The following is a 7,633-nucleotide window of genomic DNA, read 5'->3' as shown; positions in this document are numbered from 1 at the left end:
TCTAACATGACTTTTAGAATTTGCATTAATTTATTACATTCCTTATACAATAACAATACAAATTATACTTATTTAGTCTTCAAAACTTTTTGGCTGTCTCAAATTGTCCATGTTTAAAACTTCAATTTTATACTTGTATAGTTGTCATAAGCATTTAAGTTTCTAATTACTTAGCATTAATTTGTTTTAGTCTATAAATATTTTTGGCAGTTGTTTAGATTATTAGCAAAAATTAGCATTAATATGTATTAAAGATCTAAATGTTACTTGTTTAGGTGTTTTTTAGGATTTGAAGATTTAACTCAACAGTCAACGGCGTTGATTCAAAACTCCATGCATACTAATAACACATTGATTTTTGTGGGATTTTACACAACATAAATTCTTCATAGGGTTGTATGTATATTTTGGAGAGAAGAAGATGCCAATTACAAAAGAGTGCCAAAATGTTTAGTTCGAAATTTTAATGATAGTACACACAAGACTTGTTGATTTTTTAAGCTATAAACATTAGAGTGTAACAATCTATGATATAAACTTATCATTTAATCTATGATTAATAGATTACTGGTTCATTGTAATTTGATGGTATAAAAAATGCATGATTATATTGTATCGTCCAAGGCATGAAAAACCTATGGACCGGCCCTATATATATATATATATATATATATATATATATATATATATATATATATATATATAGGAATAATCGTCTTTTCAAATTGAAATGACCAAAATAATAAGAAAAAATTTGAAATTGGACATTAATACAAATTGAAAATATTTTTGATTTCCTTTTTCTGCAGGGAGGTGATATTGCCACGACTCTTTTTTATTCATCCACAGATTTTAAACTATATTGACTATTTTGCCCCTCATTTATATGGCCTTCCCTTTCTCTCAATCTTCCACCTAAATTAAAAATCACCAGAGTATAGGATCTCCATATCGCTTCATGGGGCTGCAACAATCACCACTCATGACCCTCTGTTTGTGTTTGCAGATGCCGTCGTTGGCTATTCTAGGGCTAGCTGTTACACCTCCTTGGGTTTATTCGTCATCTCATCTCAGGCTACTGTATATCTATCTGCAATTAAACTAAGTTTTCTGTGGAATTGTATGTAAATTTCATAATTTTTATGTAATAGTGAATGTAGAGTAGTAGATATTGAGTTTTAAATAGCGAATTTTGTGGATGTTTGAAGTTTACTGTTTAGAAATCAGTCCCCCTTCGTAATTTACTAGAATGAGGGACAGACTTGATGTATGATGCTTTGATTGTTTGAATTTATGAAGATTAAGTTTGATTTTGGTTTTATATTTTTTCTGTGGATTTTGAGATTGAAACTGAAGTTAGAAGTGAGACCTAAGTGAGTGAGGAAGATGGGCTAAGGACAGTGGTTTCAGCTGAGAACGATCGTTACGTTTATTTGCCATACATTAGGACCTGATACTTCAATGGCTCTTTATTGTATTTTTGATTTGATGCAATTTACAACAGGTTCGAAGGCACGATGGTTCCAAGAAGAGAGAAAGCGGTGTTGCTCACATTTTGCACATGTATTAACCTCGCAAGTATGGCTATGTGTGACAACCGTCAAATTTCGGTCAAGTCAAAGTCAAACAAAGTCAACAAGTCAAACCGGTCAACTCCAATAACCCTTGTATGTTAGGGTTTACGTTATGTAATCACTATACAATTCGCTATTTTAATGAGAAATCATCATTTGGAAAGTTCATGTGTTTGATTTTCCTTAGCCTTAACAGTGCTAAACAACGAACCAAAGCGATAAAACACTATTGCACGGGATTGTGTACGACACTAAAACACGGTTTAACGGGGTTTACGAACCTTGCGTTGTGAAGCCGGACACTCAAATTAATCACAAACGAAACCTCTCTAAATCGTTTTCACTCTATCTCTTTCTATTTGAAATCTCTCCCAAATCTCTCCCAAATCTCTCTCAAAAGTTACTTTAACTTTTTGTAATCATTTGGGTCATATCGACCCTTAACCGGGTCAAAAATCGCTTGAAACGGGGTAAAAACGGGTAAAATAGCCTTAAGGACCTGGAACTGAAGCTTCAGGACCGAAGCCTCTCATCCGAGGCCTCGGATCCGAAGCCTCTCATCAGGACCGAAGCTGAAGCCTCTCAGGAGACCGAATCCGAAGCCATCAGACAGCAGCCTCGCATGCGAGGGTCCGAATCCGGCCTCCATGCGAGGGGTCTCGCAGACGGCCCCTTTTTACCGGTTTTTCGACTACGACTTCGTTTTAACTCCGTTTTTCATTATTTTAACGTGGGATTTTCACCCAAAACTTTATTTTATAAACTAAGGCCCCAAAATATATAAATCTCCAGGGTTTTTATAAAAATATATTAAAAGAATTAGTGGTTGAACTAATTATTGAGGGAATATTTGCTTTTCCTTAATTTATGGCAAAAGCAAACCACCACCACCTCACTCTATGATCAGCCACTCTTTCCCACTACCCTTTGTCTCCTTAGTGGACCTTTACACCCAATCTCCAGCTCTTCCCACGTTCTAAGAGTTGGAGGATTGATCCTCTCTCCTCATTCTCCATAAAGTTCTTTCATTCTACACTTAGCAACCAAAGGACACTCTCCAAAATTCTCTCATCTTTTCTCTCAACTTCAAGAACTTCAAGGCTTTCTTCAGGGATTTCTTTCTTCAATTAGTAAGTATCTTCATCATTCATATAATTATTACACTCCATTCTACTCAAATCATTGATATCTTACACAAATTCCATCTTATTCGATGTTAGATTCTTGAATCATCAAGACATCTTCTTAGTGTCCTTGGGTTGAACACTTCCTCTCTCTCACTTTCATCTACTGAAACCACATAGGGTGAGTTCATACCCCTACATTTACATGTTTTTCTTAAGTTTTAAGGGGGGAATACAAGTAAAATCATCAAGAACACAATTAAACTTTTTCTATCAGATTACATCAGAAAAGATGAACTTCGATCACGGACTGTTTTGGTCAACTTAAATATTTTAGTTTTCAAAACTGTTCCGGGTGCAAGTAGTTCAAACTCTTAGCTTTAAAATGGCTACTTGCACATCTCCATATGATTTTTCTACAATTTATGGTGATTTTTACAAAACTGCCTGTCATTTCAGAGGCAAACCCGGACCAGTCTGTGATTATGAACATTTTCACCTCTGTTAGAGATCACTAAAAATCATGATAAAATTTACGAACAAACTAGACTCATATTCCAAACTCTCAGAATTTGCGGATTTGGATTTAGAGCTTTGATGATTTTTCTATAAATTTTCTAAGAACAGTAACAGAAACTGTATTCAACGAAAAGTTGCTGTCAATTTCATTTCACCTTGTAACATGTTGAGCAAGGTGTATATCTTTATGTGATTATATGTTATTGCAATATATGACATTTTATCTTAATATTTAGACACACATCAGTTTACAAATGGATTTGGACATATAAAATATAAAGAATAACAAGTGATTATAATCAAAGTACAACCGATACATTCAAACATTTAATAAACTATTTTGAATATAGTTTGCATACATTACTACGTACTATCCTTGGTTGATAAACTATAATTGGTATAGTTTATGATACATTACATAACACATACATTTAAAAATGGTACATTTATACAAAGGATATTTTCATTAAGCAAGGTACGGCCATACGGTACCAAGTTTTCATAACACGTAATTCCGTTAATGACTTTGTGAGACATTTACTTCAAATTACCATTAAGTCCTGTATTGTAACCAGAGTCTCCTTGAGGGAGAGCGTGATAGTTGTGTATAGATCTATATTGGGTTTGACAAACCCACACCTAAACTGCATGCAACAGTTAGACCGATAGGTCTGGGGTGACAAATGTCATAACATTTCCGACGCCTGAAGAACGTCGTTTTAGGCAACCTTGGTCATAGTATGGTTATAATAAACTCACATAAAGTATTAATAAACATTGGAATTTACGGGAACTTCATTAAAATTTAACGAGTTTATGTCGATTTAAACTTGCATTGTTTTACTATAAATATGACAAATTACTTGTACATTTCGGTCTTTGGGTTTTAAGACTACATTTACACATTAAGGAAAATATTGGATTTTCTAACACAAATACTACTTTTACAAACGAAAGGCTTTTAATAATACCAAACAAAAGCTTATGAACTCACCAACCTTTGTGTTGACACTTTTTCAAATAACTTGTATTCTCAGGAAATCATTAAACAGGTAACCAAGTGCTTTTGAGGATGGGGCGCTAAGGCGTCTACTATTTCATATTTTGTCAACATATTGTAATTGATTCGTAAACATGTAATTCATACAATGATGTAACTTTTTCAATTATATATATGTTGGTTGTGTTTGCTTCAATTACTATTACAATTGTTGTTATGATACTATACATGAAGTCCTCCACCCACGGACGTTTCCGCCATCCTTGGTTTGAGGGTGTGACAGATTGGTATCAGAGCACAGTTTATAGTGAATTAAGTATATCAAACCACATAAGATATACAAACTATAAACACAATTGGGACTAATAGTCTCTGATTTGTGCATTTTTCAAATAAATATACTCTTAGAAAATAAATGATTTTCTTGATTAAAGTATACATACATACATTACATGCTCGCATGGTATCATAACTAGCGAAAACATAAAGCAAAAGAAGAAGAGTTGAACATTTTGAGTATGCCTTAGTATATGTGGATTAAATCTGGGAAGGATATAGCCTGATCAACTATATCTGTCCGGGAATTGACTTGCATATACCGGGGGATGGTCAGGATGGGCAACAAATCTAACAAACCTAATAACACACTACAAAGGGTACTTTAAGAACTCAAATCTAAACATTTACAAATACTATAGGAGTATTTTGTGTTACTATAATAAATTATCTGAGAATTAAATAGGTCTTTATTTATAGATCAATAGCTGCTAAGTGGATGCGCTAAGGTCATATATAACTAAGATGCTATAGACTTAGAATTTATGTATCTTTGTTTCACTTCCTGTCCTTGTTTGGTTGTGGTCTTGGAGTTAGGGTCATCTATTCGAAGGACTATTATATCTTAATCACATATGACTGGTATGCACTTTGCAACTAATTAAGTAACCGATAAAGATCATTTTAAAATATAATATATTAATTATGTCCCGACTAAATTAGTACATGTGAAACTTTTACAAACAGTCATATACTTGGAAACAAGGAAACTCAAATAAAATATTTTATACTTTCATTTTACCTCATAACCCAATGTATTGGGTCAATTAAAAGTATAAAATCGTATGTATCGTAAACATACCGGAAAACAACGTAATAATATACTTTATGTATAAAAGATTTCTCTTTCTATAAATATACTTTTACTAAAAGTACATTGGTTTACGACTTATGACATAACCATGCCGCCAAGGAGAAGACCAAGACCTTCCGACAACACTGCAACACCTCCTCCGCCGCTGCCTCCACAGTTTGATCCTGCGATGTTCCAGGCTGCAGTAACAGCAGCCGTAGCGGCCGCAATATCGCAGATAGGGACAAACGGAGCTGGTGGTTCTGGATCGGGTGCTACAAACTCTAACCACGGAGACAGTACGTGGCGTACAAGAGAGTGTTCCTACAAAGACTTCACCAATGGCAAACCCGACAACTTCAATGGGAGCGGGGGAGTCATCACTTTAATGCAATGGTTTGAAAAGACTGAAGTAGTCTTTCAAGTGTGCTCTTGCCCCGAAGCGAGCAAAGTTAAGTTCGCAGCCTTCACTTTCACCGGCCGGGCCCTTACTTGGTGGAACTGTCGGATTAATTCACTTACTCTCGAAGTGGCTAGCTCCATATCCTGGGCAGAACTAAAAACCTTGATGATGAAGGAGTACTGCCCGAGAGGTGAAATTCAAAAGCTGGAACAAGAACTTTGGAACCTCAGGATGACGGGCTCCGACCTTGAAACCTACACCACCCGATTCAATGAATTGGCTCTCCTCTGCCCAACAATGGTTACTCCGGAGGAGAAAAAGGTGGAGCGATACCTTTGGGGACTGTCTCCCCAAGTGCAAAGTAGTGTCCTGGCTTCAAGGCCAACTACTTTTGACAGTGCCAGGGAGCTGGCACAACAACTTGTTGACCACCGAGCCGGTCATAATACTACAACCACCACCACTGATCAATCAAAAGGGGGAAACAACAAAAGAAAGTTCTGGAACCAAAAGAAGAGCCAACCAGCACAGGACCCCGCTAAGAAGCAACAAACTGTTGATGTCCATGCTGCCACTAATGCTGCCACTACTGCACCACCGAAGCCATATGCTGGAACCCTACCCAAGTGCAACAAGTGCAACTTTCACCACAATGGTGCTTGTAGGGAGACGCACTGTAACAACTGCGACAGGAAGGGGCACACTGCTCGTTTCTGTAAAGCGCCGGCTCGACCAATCAACCAAGTCGCCAGTACGGGGGCAACCCGAACCTGCTACAACTGTGGAGACGCAGGTCACTTCAAAAGAAACTGCCCCAAAGCACAAGCCCCTAATGCTGGTGGAGTAGGAAGAATCCTGGCAATAGGACATGGGGAAGCAGTTGAGGATCCCGCGGTGGTTACCGGTACGTTTCTCCTCAATAACTCTTATGCATGCGTACTATTCGATAGTGGAGCGGAGAGGAGTTTCGTGAGCCACCAATATAAACAATTACTTGAACAAAATCCCCAATCACTAAAGGATACTTATGTAGTAGAAATGGCAAATGGGAAAGTAGAACGCACTAGCGATATATACTCAGAGTGTACTCTCACTCTAGACAACCATACATTTAAAATTGACCTGATGCCGGTCACCATAAAAAGCTTCGACGTAATCATCGGGATGGATTGGTTAGTTCCTCACCGTGACGACATTCTATGTTACGAAAGGGCCGTTCGCCTCAATCTACCAAATGACGAAACCCTTCTCATCTATGGTGACAAACCTAGTGCGAATTTACAAATCATCTCATGCATCAAAGCCCAAAAGTATCTCCGGAAGGAGTACCACGCCTTCTTGGCCCACGTAGTAGACAAGAAACAAGACGTGAAAGACATCAAAGACATCCCCGAAGTGTGTAACTTCCCGGATGTGTTCCCAGAAGATCTTCCTGGTGTACCACTCGCGCGACAAGTTGATTTCAGAATTGACTTAATACCCGGAGCTACCCCCGTAGCCAGAGCTCCATACCGCCTCGCACCAACAGAAATGCAAGAGTTGTCCAGTCAGTTGAACGAGCTTTTGAGCAAAGGGTTCATCAGACCAAGCTTCTCACCTTGGGGAGCACCAGTCCTTTTTGTAAAGAAGAAGGACGGATCCTTTCGCATGTGCATCGACTATCGGGAACTAAACAAACTCACCATCAAGAACCGATATCCTCTACCCCGAATCGACGACCTTTTCGACCAACTCCAAGGAGCAAATTTCTTCTCAAAGATCGACCTAAGGTCAGGTTATCATCAACTACGAGTTCAAGAAGAAGATATTCCCAAAACTGCATTCAGAACTCGCTATGGGCACTACGAGTTTGTGGTGATGTCCTTCGGTTTAACAAACGCACCT

The sequence above is a fragment of the Lactuca virosa genome, chromosome 6 (genome assembly GCF_052849685.1).
Source record: "Lactuca virosa cultivar CGN04683 chromosome 6, Lactuca_virosa_CGN04683_v6, whole genome shotgun sequence".
Lineage (NCBI taxonomy): Eukaryota > Viridiplantae > Streptophyta > Magnoliopsida > Asterales > Asteraceae > Lactuca > Lactuca virosa.
Note: the sequence above shows the minus strand (reverse complement) of the source record.